This window comes from Sinohyriopsis cumingii, chromosome 19 (assembly GCF_028554795.1).
Source record: "Sinohyriopsis cumingii isolate HCF-2022 chromosome 19, ASM2855479v2, whole genome shotgun sequence".
Classification (NCBI taxonomy): Eukaryota; Metazoa; Mollusca; class Bivalvia; order Unionida; family Unionidae; genus Sinohyriopsis; species Sinohyriopsis cumingii.
In genome coordinates this window covers 21587256-21603566 of record NC_142979.1, presented here as the reverse complement: position 1 = coordinate 21603566, position 16311 = coordinate 21587256, and the positions used below count along the sequence as shown (strand labels likewise).

Genomic DNA, 16311 nt, shown 5'->3' with positions numbered 1-16311 from the left:
AGATAGACAGACAGATAGAAGAGAAACTTCTTTTGTTTTCTTTCAGTTTTAGCTTATTTTATTTTATTTTACTTTCAACAATTCGTTCTTAAAGATGAATAAGAAACTATTCCGTTATGTCATGCATTTCTTTGTTGACTTATGTGTTACTTGTTTGGCAAAACATATTGCAAATGTAAAGCTAATGCATATGTAAACTAAGTTAATGCAAAACGTCATGTACGTCCGTCAGAAATACACCCAATCAAGGGAAACTATAATATGAAGTTCTAGTAATGAACCCTGTGCGTTCGTCAGAAATTCAACCAATCAAAGGAGAGTAACACAAGAAAATGCATTTACAGATAGCCATAGAAACGACTTATCTCACACTAAAACACCTTTGATATGTCCCGTGGTAATATAAATATATTTACAATGCAACACACGGGAGAGGAGCCCTGTATATTCATTGCATAATTTGCTTATCTATGCGAGGTATGATATAGGACATACAGTCTATGAAATCCCGATAAGAACGTAAACATGAATCCGATAAAATCAGTGTAGCAGGTATACTCACGTTATATCGTATTTCTAATACCTTAGACGTTATTCCACGTGAATAGATCGTGCTCAATTTAGCTTTTAAACCTTACGTCCGTACAGTTTTTACAGGCGGTCAAAAATAATGTGCTGATGGCAAACAAATCCAACAAAAAAATCAATTTACACTTTTTTCTTTTTTTTTTCTTTTCTTTTTTTTTAATTTTGGCCACAGCGTGCACTGCATGTCCCTATTTATTACATTGTCTGTTTAAGGGCGTGTCTTTTGGTCTGGGAAGGGAAAATTCTCATGTAAATTGAAAAACAAATGTGACTGCTATGAATCAGGTTTGACAGTGAGAAGGAAGCATAAAATGAAAAACGTCCAGCTAGTTTTCTTGACAGACAAAATGATGCCTAATGCTTACCAATTAAAAGAGTAGGCATTTTTCCCCGTTGTCACGATATTAGTGTCATAGCAAATTAACCGAATAGGGTGAAGGTACTTTTATTATTTTGAAAGTTCCACAGTTCACATTCTCTTAAGAAGTAGATTACCACGAGGAACAATATTGACCATTTGCAAGGCAACGTGCGCGAATTGTCAGACCACCATCCATGTGTGAAATATGTTATTTTAGTTTTGTTTATTTATTTATTTATTTTGAGAGAGAGAGAGATATGTGGTGGTGGGGATGGGAAGACTTACCACGAAGGCCATTTATTCATTGGCAATACATATTTTTATTGTTCCATTAGTCTGCTTACCTGACTAACTAACTCGGTGAGAGAGAAAGGCTGGGGTGGGTGTAGAGCGGCCTTCTGACATTTTAATATTAAATAGTGTGTTTTCAGGTCCATGTTAATAGGATCTTTTTAATAGGAAGAAAGAAATAAAGACAAATAAAGCATAACCCCAAAAAATATATCATACTCTTAACAGGCTATTGCAACTTTGCATCATTGCTATACAAACACTGTATTAAATTAAACCCCATAGAACGTGTACACCAAACTGTTATGAAGTCCCAGGTTCTTGTAGGATACTTGGTGTTAGTTCAATTTTCGTTTTCCCTCTCACTCCTCATACCCCGCCCCCATCCTATCCTTTATATGAGAGAGAGAAATCAAATGGAAAGCACAGAGGATTTCAATGAAATTGTGTCAAATGTTTAATGTTCTTAGGAAAATGAGATTATTAATATTTGTTTTCGTTATTTTATAACATCGCTATCAATTAGTGGAAATTCAAACAACCTCATTTTGAAACAATAGTTATATATGCGTATTAATGTGTCATGGGCTGGTTAATCTGATATACCAAAACTACTGGTACATCAAATTGCTTTATACCAACACTTTTAACGCCCTGTTATATATATATATATATATATATATATATATATATATATATATATATATATATATATATATATATATATATATATATATATATATATATATATATATATATATATATGTATATGTATGTATGTATATATGGATGGATGGATGTATAACGAGATCGGAATCCACATGACATTTCATTCTCATTTGATTATGAAAGTGGGATACAAAAATGTTATAGTGCTGTTATCGATAAACCAAAATGAGCACTCCGTGTCTGTAATTCCATTGCAATTGTTTCAGAAGCGCTAATTAAATATGACACCTCTGATAGGTATCACAACTTCCATATAGATGTATGATAAGTAACTGTGTTGTGAGTCAGTCTTACTTGATGATAGGTATCACAACTTCCATATAGATGCATAAGTACCTGTGTTGTGAGTCAGTCTTACTTGATAATAGGTAACACAACTTCCATATAGATGCATAAGTACCTGTGTTGTGAGTCAGTCTTACTTGACTGACCAGATATCATCCAGTATCAACAAAATTGCAAAAAACAACTGTTATGACTCTATGGTCTTCAACTAAATAATAGAAAAGAGCGAAAATTGACAATTTTTACAAAAATTCAACAAATAATTTATTTCCATGAAATAAAAAGTGAAAATTTGAAAGAACGTATGTTATTGTGAATTGAATCCGAAATAGTCATAAAAGTTATCCTACAAGTCCAAACTTATATAATATATTCCAAAGGAATTACAATATTAAATGAGCTGATGTGTCTGTAGTCCGAATGTGCTAATGTGTCAACAGTACTGATGTATCACAATCATACGATTCAAAATGCGATGAAATGAATTCACATTCATTCGAAAATAATGATCTAATCTTAAATCAATGAGCATTTTATAATTCCAATAAATGATTTAAATAAATAAATTAAATTATCTACGATGAACACAGATAAAACTGATTCCACTTGGACTTTATATTAAGATATTGAATGAGTAATTCTAATATAATCAGCCTTATTATATAAACCTAACACACAATTTGAGGACCAAGATGAAGTTCAATCTAATGGAAATTTCCATCAAATTGTAAACAAAATTTGTATCACGTAAACTGTAATGTCAGAATCAAGACTGTATCTAGAAGTCTAACCTAGTAGACATGTGTACCCTACATGACATCATGTATGTAGGCCTAACTCTTACCTGTAATTATGGATAAAGGTCAATCACCCATTACAAGTCAAATAATACAGAACACAACATTATATTGCTTTTGATCTAAATGATGTTTTTCCTCTCAGAATGTATGGTAAGGTATATGGTTTAATATAGTAAAGTGAATATGTATGGTAAGGTATATGGTTTGATATGGTATATGGTTTAATATGGCAAGGTATATGGTTTAATATGGTATATGGTTCAATATGGTAGGGTATATGGTTTAATATGGTAAAGTGAAAATGTATTATTGTAAGGTATATGGTTTAATGTGGTATATGGTTTAATATGGGAAAGTGAAAAACGTATGGTAAGGCATATGGTTTAATATGGTAAAGTGAAAACGTATGGTAAGTATATGGTTTAATATGGTAAAGTGAAACAGAATGTAAGGCAATGTATATGGTTTAATATGGTAAAGTGAAGCCGAATGTGTGATAAGGTATATGGTTTAATATGGTGAAGTGAAACAGAATGTATGGTAAGGTATCTGGTTCAATATGGTAAAGTGAAACATTATGAATGGTAAGGAATATGGTTTAATATGGTAAAGTGAAACAGAATATATGGTAAGGTATATGGTTTAATATGGTAAAGTGAGTGTGTGTGTGTGTGTGTGTGTGTGTGTGTTTGTGATTTGGATTTGTAATGTTTTAATAATTGTTCAGTCATATGGCTACGATGTCTGCAGTGTGACAGTTTATAGTGATGCACTAAGGCATCGTGCCGCAGACATGTAGCATGATGTCCCACCCATTCACATTATGCTGACACCAGGCCGATCAGTCCTAACACTAATCTCTTAATGCTGAGCGCCAAGCGAGGAAACTGTTAGTACCATTTTTGTAAGTCTTTGGTATGGCTCGGCCGGGATGGAACCCATGACATCCCGCATCCGAGGCGGATGCTCTAGCAACTAGGCCACCTGAGCGGTCATGGTAAAGTGAAACAGAATGTATGGTAAGATATATGGTTTAATATGGTAAAGTGAAAACGTACAAGAGAAAAAAAGAATAACACAGACTGTAACTTCAATAGATATTTGCAGATCTAATTCAACCACAAAGTGTCTTTTTTCCGTTTCATAGCGTGTTTCATGCTTTACAGTTCCCTATACAACGTGCACCTTTGTGTTATTTATTTTCAACAATGTGGTAGTACTTGGTCAGATCAGTCTAAAAAGAAAATATTAAGCCAAGGTTTTATCACAGGTTTTCATTTCAATCTCTGTCATTTAAATTTGCAACATTTCAACACCAAATAAACACCCTAATGCAAAAGCTTTGTAAAATATTTGTGGCATCGCCGAAAACGTCATGAAAAACTAAAGAATCATGTATTGTATTTCACAAGACTGTTTTCAATCCCTTGTGGTAATACTCTGATATTGATTATGGTGTGCATTTTCCGTCTCAGTTAAAGTGGATGTGACATCGACTGTTTAGGGAACGTGGAGGTTCTTTAATAGATTATAGCGTCAATCGTTATAAATTTGCAGGTTCATTCTGAGTTGCAGCAAATTGCTCCAATATTCTTTCAAGTCTACACGTGGGATGAGAAATGATGTTGCTTTGATCATCACAATGTTCATTAAAGGAATAAATGAAGAGAGATAGACATACAGAGACATATGTGTGGGGGGGGGGAGAAGGCGAATGAGCTGGATATGTCACCAGAAGAGATCGTAGGGTGAGCGATTTTAGGACTCAGGTACTATTGGTATGGAAATATGGGAACCAGTCTAGAAATGGATAAAATATAGCATATATGGGTTTTGATGGCCAGGATTGGTTGAAAATGAAAGTTACATTTTAGTAAAAAGAATCTTCTGAGTACTTTTCCTGGTTGTGACCAAAAACACTATAGACATTGATTTATCGATGGAATTTCAGTCATTTCATCAGACGTGAGTTTGGAACACTCCTTACTTAAATTATCACCTGAACTGAAAGCACATATTTCAAACAAACGTAGATCAAGAAAATGCAGCGGCTCATATAGTTTCCTCAACACAGAAACTGTCATCCAGTATATATCTAAACTGATAAATATAGGTTTCATCATGAACACTATGAAATTTAAAGTTACTGAATTTTTAATATCATGGTGTCTACATAGGTTTACTGTGAGAACTGAATTAGTGTCGTTGAGTCCTACACGCAGTTACAGCAATACAGTGACGCCATATATACAAGTCCAATTAACTTGACTATAAATGCAAATATATGGTAACTTTGATTGCTTTGGATGTAAGTTTCCATATAATGGAACTTATATCGGTAATCATGCGCTAAACAATGACTTTTTTTATTCGTTGTATGCAAGTGAATTACGTTGTCACTGAAAAAGCATAAAATATTACTCAATTTCGTTTATCATGCTTTGGTGGAGTGTTTTTATTCTGGGTCTTAGTGTTATTTAATAGCCATGAAAATCTCGTTGAATAAACCTGAGCATTTTATGGAAGACTTGCTCTCTCTCTCTCTCTCTCTCTCTCTCTCTCTCTCTCTCTCTCTCATGGCCGCGCGCATTAAGTTGCTTAACAGCTTGTATGTGGAATGGAAGGTAGGTATATACATTTGTGAGCGTTTATTCTTGTACACGTCAGTATATAGCATGTGTGATACAACCGACATCATCTGCTTGATAAATACTAGTTTTGTTGCTCTAACAGATTTATAATCTGAGAAAATATACGCTGATCTTCCCCACGACGGCGCTGTTTGTTTGAATAAGATAATGTTTGCTTTTAGAAATAATAATAACCCAATCCGATAAGAATGATGAACAGAACACACAAACAGTCTTTATACAGACATTCATGATATTTATCACCACGAAGTAATTCTTTTGAAGTTTGCACTTACATTTAGCTAGAGTTAAAAAAATGACAAATTTCATAGGGCTGTTTGCTTCAATATATACAGTCTAATGTATTTAAAGTTTTTGTGATATTCAATGACATTTGCAAATTTTGTTCTCAAAGCTATTGGAAACAAAACTTCTTTGATATTTAATTTCCGATTACTGCAGCAAGCTGCGTGTTTCTACCAAAGAGTAATCCAAACACTCAAAATGGTATTCAAAACTTCTAAACCATCATGAATCAATACCGACACACAGATATCATGAATCAATGCCGACACACAGACAGGTTATCTATGAGAGAGATCCATTAATTATGTAACAAATGTACTTAATATTGAAGACAAAATTTAGTGGACTTCAGAAATTACATAAAATTAGAACAGAAAACAACTACCCTCCAGACGATTTGCTTTTTTGTTGATGTTGTGGTGGGGTTTAACGCCATTTTTCAGCATACGATAGGCTATACATGGCGGCCAGTATTAATGGTGGAGGAAGAACCCGGGAAAACCCCGGAAACAACCACCTACCCACGAGAAGCTACTGGCAAGCTTTCTCACATACCCACATTGGCTGAATCCGAGACTCGAACCGGCGCAAACAGAGGTGAGATTGCAGTGATCTGTAACGGAGACCGCTTTAGACCACTCGGCCACTCGGGGCCTCTCCAGACGATCTGCAGTCTTACAGAGGAATACATGTACCATCACATTAACAAACGCTAGTAAATAACTTTAAAAATGACATTTTTTCCAGGGAAATTATTCCAAAAGTTGGATTTGGACCGAATATATTTCATAAAAATCCCATTTGGCCACTACGTTGACACGCGTGACACTTGTCAATCATATGATTAAGAGAATTCTACATATAACCAGATTTGTAAAATTTAAAATTAATTTGTGACTAATGCAACAGTTTTGTAACATTTTCTAATTATTTTGACATGAAAAATGAAAATATACTGATATCATTAAATTTGTAAGAAGACTATTCGAAAACTTCCGTACATTTCTTACTGACGGAAACTACAGTATGTACTCATACAGTGTAACGGTACGGTGATAAGTACAAACGGTACGGTGATAAGTACAAACGGAAAAATTCCTGCGGTAAACCGGTATATCAGTAACACCTCGCATCTCTAATTGAGAGCTTGATGGTGTCAATTTTATAACAAATTATGCTGGTTGCATGCAAGAAATTAAGACCACTCGTGACAGAATAAAACACAAAATTTTATATTTAAGAAAAGAACACAATTCTTACGAAACAGGTGAGGAAAGAAATCAATATAGAGGATGGCACCTCGAGAAAAATAATCTCATTCTTATAGTTACAACAGTAAAGGATCGGTTCCAAAACTAATGTAAACCCTGGGACTTCTTTTTCTCTGTACCAACCCCCACCACCAAAATATTTTATTTTCATGTTAAAAGATAAGATCAGAACATTGAATGGTAGAACGATATTAATCATGAAGGTAAGCGTAACATACAAGTAGCTGAACGCTAGTGTAATGCAAATATCCACCTCAAACTCTAACGTATATTTACATTAAGTATATTTGGTAAACCGAAGAAGCCGCCTTCACAAAAAATGTTACAACAGTCTCAGAGTTAGCAGACACTGACAAGCATATATATATGTGTGTGTGTGTGTGTGTGTGTGTGTGTGTGTGTTTGTGTGTGTGTGTGTGTGTGTGTGTGTAATTTATTTAGTATATTCCTAATGTTTTCTTGTTATATGTTATTATATTGTCATTTTTCTATTCATGTGTTTTGCTATTAGAAGAATTATCGAGTCTGTGTCCTATAATTTTATGATACGTGTACGTGTATTTTCTTTTGCAAGGATTTAAGGTTCTAAAGAAAATATAAAAAATGATACAGGCAATTTGTCAGTCTTTTTCTTGCAGTCCTTTGTTACTATCGTATTCAATTATTATATGGTTTAAATCTCCACCAAAACATGTTTTATGTTTCTAATCATATGACTGAAAGTTCATGCGATTCCTTCTTCCGTTGAACAGCGGGACAAAATCCTCCTTTTATTCAAGACTTTGCGCCAAAAATTACCCCCTCCCCCGCATTCAATTCATGTTATATAACCTTAACTGTTTGATGATGTCCCCAATTTCTTGTAGGAGTATCGTATCAGATGGCATATCTTTTACAAGTTGTGATGCCATATTTATCTCATTTGTTTTTCTATTTACATTATAAATTAAATCATATACTCTGAGTCCAGTTTTGCTTCTCGTTTTTACATATCAAGCCAGGTTATACGTTGCTATATAGTATATATTGGTTTATTATCTTATTGTTTCATAATGGTACTTTCCTTATTTCCCGGGTTATTATTATTGGTCTCTGATTCCCGGCTTCTTATTTTCTCACTTTTCTGCTTGTTTTGACGTTATCATAATAGTCTTCCGGTTGTTCTTTCGTGTCTGGTTGTATCTTTATTGTCGCCTTTTATTTCTTTTGCTTTCTGCTTTAGATCCTGGTTGTTCTATTTCTTTTCTATATTTGACTATCCCCGTCTCTTTGGTACTCTTTTTGGCCTGCTGGTGATGGGGGTTTTGATGGAGGGACCCTTTACATATGGCAGGGGTTTTCCATTGTCAAGCGGTCTTCTGAAACCATCGTTTCGGCTCTTAATATGAATTCACCAATTTTGTATTTTTTATTCTAATGGATCTTCTTTGCTCCGTTTTGTGTGTTTTTTGTTGTTCTTGTAGTCGTTCCTTTTCTTACTGACGACCTTTCACCGAATATTGTTACTTCATGCCTATCAGAGATGACAATCCATGATGGAAGTCTCTTAAACCCTCATTTAGTATGAGCTGTTATGAAGACAAGTGTCAAGGGGCTATGTTCAAGGTAAATCTGGCCGATATGGACTTACTTACACCTGTGGCGGTAAATGATCAACTCTAATTACCCGTTAATTCACCAATGATTCACACTGAACGGTTAATCTCGTCGTCTTGGACATCAACATTGCTTTAACTGGTTCTCGGACTATAATAGTCTTTAGTCTTCCCTATTTGTCTTGTTATTTTTGTACGACGAATTTCACATGTGCATCTACGTATTCATTTAGCGACACTCGGGTGTATAAAAACTTTATCTCACTGTATCTCATTCTCTTCCTTGTTCTCTCCTAATTGCATTTATTTCTGCTTTAAAAGTTAAATTAGTTATTCATAATACTGAAGTACCTATAACTGTATGACATTATATTCAATTCTGTTAGAGGCCCCGAGTGGCCGAGTGGTATAAAGCGCTCACCGTTACGGATCACTGCCATCTCACCTCTGTCTGCGTGGGTTCAAGTTGCGGGTTCGGCCTATGTTGGTATGTGAGAAAGCTTGCCAGTAGCTTCTCGTGGGTCGGTGGTTTTTTCCGGGGTTTTCCCGGGTTCTTCCTCCACCATTAATACTGGCCGCCATGTATAGCCTATCTTATGCTGAAAAATGGCGTCAAACCCTACAACATCAATTCTGTTTAATTATGAATTTGATTTTTTATATGCGAAGACGTCCGGAGCTACAAAGTAGTTTAGTTCAAAGATGCATTACGTTGAAATAAGTAAACCTTTTGGAAGATAATCTAGATCATCGGTGTCAGGATAATCAACTTTCCATTTTCAATGTTACTTCCAAAAATAATCTCTCTTCAAAAAAAAAAATCCATGTTTGGTTATCGCAGAGTTAGCAGACTTAAGTTTAGATTTAGACCTAAACTCATTCGGACCAACTTAGTCATTTTGCTAGACAAAAATATGCCTCGGATGTATGTTGGCGAAGTAACTTACGGAATAAAATCATGCATTTTGTTCTCAGCAATTCTTCTGCAGAAAAGAAGACTTAGCAAGTTCAGGAGTTTTTCAAAACCGATAAGTTCTATATAGGCATTATGGGATTGCGAACAACAAGTAATTTCGAACTGGAGAGTTTTACAACGAGCACCTCCGAAAAGAAGAGTTTACAGCGGAAATGCTCCGATTAAGCGTCTGCAAGTTTACGCTTTGAATAAACATGTATTAACGCACTTTTTTGACAGAAATGTGCTTAGTTTAAAATTACTTTCAAGACATAAATTAGACTGACTTCAGTAAGTCATGAAAAAAGTAATGGGGCCACGTGTTTCGAACTAATTCTTTGTTTTTAACAGTTAGCTCATATTTTCAACAGCTTATAGTATTACTCTTTCACTTCCTCGGAACGAATCAAAAGACACAGACTGGCAAAAGGTCAGTCAGTGAACTTTATCTTGTGTAAGGGTCATTTCATACGTCTGTCCTATTTACTTCAGGTAATTTAAAACTAAAAGCCAGCTTTAAATCGAGACTGAATTTGTGCAGTCCACGTATAATGTGTTTCAAAATGCACATGTGTGTACGAGAGGGAGAGAGACAAAGAGTGAGAGTGAGATGTAATGGGGGTGGAGCTCGATTCATTTCAATTAACACCTGGATAAATGCATTATACACACTGTATAATCAAATAAACGGTGGATGCAAAATTTAGATAATGTACAACAGATATAAAACAATTGATATTTAATAAATACGTTCAATTTAGAACAATCTTTTGTCTGTGCTTCTTGTTTTGATATTTATCCTTGCGTTTGTTTTTCAAAAGTTATTAAAACCCTTCCAAATGAGACCATATGTACATGTACTAATTTCGAATAGTGCAAAAGAATACAATTTTGCAACGACAAATTCTGACTTAAAGAAATGATGAACACTGAAAAGGAGAATATCCGACTTAATTACCAGTTCATATATGATGTACTTAAAAAGATAGATATGTGTATATTTTAGTTGCAGATAAGCTTACATGTATGCTAGTGACCATATCAAAGAAATTGTATATTTAAACAATAAGTTGTTTGCATGGATATAAGAAGAAAAAAAACGATGGTAAAATTAAGTTACCTGCTTACTCAAGTAAATGGTGCTAGGTTCCACGACAAGGAATGAGATTCCGCGAATTCTCCAATCCGATAAATTGATGATAGAAAATCAATATAATCTTGAAAGCAAAAAATACAAGTAATCATCCTACATGACGCCGTCAACAATGTCATTATCCATCCTACTTTCATGCTTAAGAAGAATCAAATGAATCGGTTGGCACCATTCGTTTTAGGTATTCCTTCGACACTCGTTACATGAAGGGTGTATTTGTCAAAGAACTAAATCGATATTTCAGATAATTGTTGTCTCTCTTGCTGATAGGTTCGACAGCGCGAGGTTTATATCATTCGTTCCCTAAGAAGAATAGTTGAGCTTCACAATCTGTGAGTGAAGCACTGTCAAGCATGTACAGCTTGAACTAACCAGTCAGATAACAGTTTATTGTAAACGTAAACCAGTGTGCTTGACAATACGTACGAGAGACGCACCACGAAACGCATACGTATTATACTAAACAATCTAACACCCATTTATTGTACATAAAGAACAGAGTACTTGAGCTTCGCAGCTTATGAGACAGAAGCTTCCGATCAGAACATATCTTGGCCATTTCCGACAGGTCGTAAAATAACGTCGGAATATTTTGTAGGAATACACATCAATTTCATGCGTTTGGTGATTCGCCTCTGGCGGAGTGCGCAACATATGTTACGAAAGCAAAGGCCGGCGATGTTCCTGTTATGATTGAGTATCCTTCCGCCGCCATATTCTTCACTGTGAAAAAAAGTAGTTAAGAATATAATTTTCAATAAATTACATCAGAGGTTTCATTCTCTACCCAGTGGGGGAAAAAAACGAGGATGTCCAAACAAAGATGCTCCGTGTTGTATGCATAGTTCGATAAAAAATTGACCAATGAAACACTTTTATTGTACATAAGCAACAAATGAAAGAACGGTACAAACATCTGACAAGAACTCGCCCTATCGCACAGTAGTGTACCAATGGCCTTGAAGCCAGAAGATTCCATTACGACTGATGTAGAAATGTCTAAATTTGTCATTGTTATTGCTATGGGGTTTTGATACCATTTTTCAGAAACAGTTGGGCTGTACATGGTGGCCAGTATAACTGGTGGATGGAGAACTCGTGAAAACCCAGAAAGCCCGACCCACCCCTCAACACACGAAACTACTGTCAAGCATTCACACGTACCGACTTCTAAATTAGTGTTTGATACCGTAGTATTATATGTCCTAGATACAAATAGCATCACCACTTCATTGCAGACGACTGAACATTACCAACATCATTTTAAGAAAAATAAAGGTGTCTTCCACACACACACACCCACACCCACACCCACACACACACACATATATCTATAGCGGATGGACATAAATTAAAATCCTAAACATCTTTGTAGATGTGTGCCTCAGCCATTTACCATGCAGAGTAAATGTCAGCAGTTCCTCATTTACCATGCAGAGCAGATGAGTTGGCAGTGGTTCATTTACCGTGCAGAGTGCACGAGCTAACAGTTCCTCGTTGACCATGCAGAGTATATGAGTTAGCAGTTCCTCGTATCATGCAGAATACATGAGCTAGCAGTTCATCATTTACCATGCAGTGTACATGAGTTAGTGTGTGTGTGTGTGTGTGTGTGTGTGTGTGTGTGTGTGTGTGTGTGTGTGTGTGTGAGAGTTTCATCTTTAACGTAGCTTTAACAATTTTTCAGTGACATCGCTATGATGTCTGCAGTGTGGCAGTTTATAGTGATGTCCAACACTGGGGCATCATGTCATCATGTCGCAGACATGTAACATGATGTACCACCCAGTCACATTATCCTGACACCAGGCCGACCAGTCCTAACACTAACCTCTTAATGCTGAGCGCCAAGCGAGGCAGCTGTTAGTACCATTTTTGTAAGTCTTTGGCATGACTTGGCCTGGGATCGAACCCACGACCTTCTGCATCCGAGGCGGACGTTCTAACCACTAGGTCACCGGCGTGGTTATACATGAGTTAGCAGTTCATTGTACCATGAGAAGTACAAGAGTTAGCAGTTCCTCGTACCATGCAGAGTAGATGAGTCAGCAGTTCTTCACTTACCAGGCAGAACACAAGAGTTAGAAATTCCTCATACCATGCAGAGTACATGCCGATCACATGATTTGGCAGTTCCTCATTTACCATGCAGAGTACATGAGTTGGCGGTTCATGATTTACCAAGCAGAGTGCACAAGCTAGCTGTTCATTTTCCATGCAGAGTACATTGTTAACAGTTTCTCATTTACTACGTAGAGAACAGTTTAGCTTGTATTGCTGATAACTAATAAGTAAATCCATAGGCACCTCATCAACCACTTAGAGTTATAATGAACCTTGTCCATTCCATTGCCCATCATCTTTGCATGAGGCAGAAATGGGTGAAAAATTATGTTGAAATATGTGTGTTCGATTAAAGATTATTCGTGCTCCACTTCAGACGATGTATATTTCACTCCTAGAAAGCACAAGATGCTTCTTTTGCTCTTGCGTTTATTAACGAGTAAAACGCATTGACATGTTTTAGTTCCTTACACGATAAGGTGATTTAACTTTAAATACCTTCTTTTATGTGGATATAACGCTTCCCTAAGATGTACACGATTGTATTATTACTGCAGTTACCAAATTTATTGCACAGTCAACAGAATTTACTTCATCGCACATATTACTAGCATGCACGCACTTCTACAATTAAAGAACAGCTGCAAACAACAGTTCATTATTCCAAGTGATTGGCCGTGGATTCTACAATGACTAACATTAGAAAGAAGATCTGACCACTTTTAATTTCGCTTTTTTCTTCATTTTCATTTTACTATCCTTTCTTTCTTTCTTTCTTTCTTTCTTTTTTTTCTTTCTTTCTTTCTTTTTTTCTCTTTTTATCTGTTTTCATTTCTCCATTCTAATATTGTAACAACCCATTCCTTCTTCATCTTTGCGCTTTATATACCTTGGCTAAATGCGAATGTTTAACTAAGAAACACTTGCACTATTCAACAATTTAACATTTGTGTCCTTAAGACACCACTTATATTGACAATTTTGGTATCGTCAAGGGAGATGAACATTTGAAGCCACTGACATTCGTTCTAATCCAAAGCTTTTTTATTGTAAATGTTGTAATCGTCAGCCACAAATTAAAAATATGTTTAAGAAACTGATATTAAATTTGCAAAACTCCGATTTTGAATCTAAATCCCTATTTGAACTCTAAGGAGTGTCGTAATCGTAGGTTATAGAATGGCTATCATAGTATCTAACGCTCCCGTTTGAAATATACTATCCGCTGCAAGTAGAGCTATCTGTGATTCATTGACACAAAATTGCAAGCACAAAACTAACTCAGCTTGTTAATAATTTCCAGACACAAAGGTTATTTTCAAAAAATGTTATGCTTTAACTCGGTCTCAAATCAGATTGTGAAGTCAGTGCCCGAGCATTAACTAATCAGGCCAACATATAGATATAAAATACTGAGTACGGGTTTGAAATAAAAGTTCAGCTTTCAACCAGTCAAAAGTGACTTTGCAAAAGTAAAATTCATACGCTTCTCACATTTCAAATACATTCTGAATATATCGCTGCCCTAAGGCTGTTTTGACCCCTGGGTTATCTAAACCTTAGTACATCTCCTCCGCGCTTGAGAACAGGCTCACAATGATCGAATCCAACCAAACTTCAAAACGAAAAAAGGAAGAAAAAAATAGGTTATGTATGACATCTCTTCATCATGAAGTGTTCGGTATATTGTAACGTCTGCCACCACGTGCCACCACGTTCCACCACGTGCTACCTCACCTTGTGCTCCAATACCGCGGCTAGAGTTCTGAGAATTTGTTTACCTCTATTACAAAATCTGCACGTACTCCAAAGCCATTTTAGTGAGGACAAGTCGAAGGAAATGAGATCTAAATTTGAGTGTGATGTCTTTGTCAAAGCTTGCTGTAAATTTTCTCTTGGTCGTATTTTACCATCTAATTTAAAGCTCTGTGGTAATGCTATTTTGTTTAACTCGAGGGAGATAACTCATTGTACAGAGTCAGTGTTCATTGTGATTAGTTTTACAAAATCTCAAATTTAAACGCGACTTTAAAAGTTGTATGATTTTGAGACCATTAGTCACACTCTTGACTTTAGTCAGAGATTGAGTTCAGCATAAAAATTGTATTGACCGAATTTTGTCTGACTTGGATATCATCTTTCATTATTTTGATTATTACTGTCCATTTCTGTGACAGACGTGATGCACAAAAAAAATCATGTTCTGAGAAGTACGGAATTTTCCTTTATGTTTAAATGGCAATAATTTTCAAAGTCTTACCGACCAAATTAAGAATCAGTATATTACATATCCAGTTTCATTTCTAAAGAGCTAACCTCAAAAATCACGCGTGAAAGTCTCTCTTAATTTCTTTCTTAGATACTCATGCTGTCTTCTGAATTTCTACATGCATTCTGCATCTCGCGCCTAATAATACAATCAGTAGCGACCAGTATGAACCTTTATTTACTTATCACATCCGTAGTCTTAAGAATGTGCATTCTTCTACAGGAGATCAGTGGAAAAAGAAAGAAATCAGTGCATCGGTAAATTGCTTAGAACAAGAAAGAGATACACTGACGATTAAATACGCCCTAATAAACATAACTTCAGTTCAGCTAATTGAATTGCACTTCTGTGTTTACATGGGAAGGCCTTTATTATACTATTCTCCGTTGGATACTTACATCTGGACTGAGGTAAATAGTTTATTATCTGAAATATGGCAACCTGTCAGTACTAATAATCATGATTTCAAGATGTTATATTTGTATCATTCAAAAATACATTACGCAGCATTTGACTCCTTTTGACTGAAGATGAACCAAGCCGTATTCTCCAACTTTAAGCGATTTTAGATTCAGTGATGTGTTTCTTTGATTCTTGTAAATTTTCTAAACATAGTTGTGACTCCAATCGAATATCTTCTAAGTTGGTATTATTGTTTCGCTGATCTTCGTAAACCAATTTGTGTTGTTGTTGCAAGGTCTACATTCACTTAGGAAGAAAGTATCAGTGAAGCAAAGTTGTTGTAGTTGTTGTTATAGGATTTAACGCCATTTTTCAGCACTAGATAGGTTATACATGGCGGCCAGTATAAATGGTGGAGGAAGAACCCGGGAAACCCCCAGAAAGAACCACCGACCCATGAGAAGCTACCGGCAAGCTTTCTCACATACCCGCATTGGCCGAGCTCGAGACTCGAACCCACGCAGACTGGGGTGAGATGTCAGTGGTGAAGAAAAGTAACTATCTCTTCAAAAGTGCTTGACAGGTGGCAATCACTAGTACTGGTATCAGTTG

General features: G+C 35.8%; 1 protein-coding gene across 3 annotated transcripts in view; it reads right to left on the bottom strand.

The window, feature by feature from the left end:
* The window catches only part of LOC149775259 (TWiK family of potassium channels protein 7-like), a 190897-nt gene that overhangs the window by 29620 nt on the left and 144966 nt on the right, over nucleotides 1-16311 (bottom strand). The window contains exon 1 of one of the 3 annotated variants that reach the window (XM_089943457.1): nucleotides 10932-11651. The exons of 1 other annotated variant lie outside the window; for it this stretch is intronic. The gene's annotated coding sequence lies outside the window, so the exon portion shown is untranslated. Of the gene's footprint in view, nucleotides 1-10931; nucleotides 11652-16311 lie in introns of those variants that run through there. One more of the 3 variants, XM_089943458.1, reaches the window with a different exon arrangement.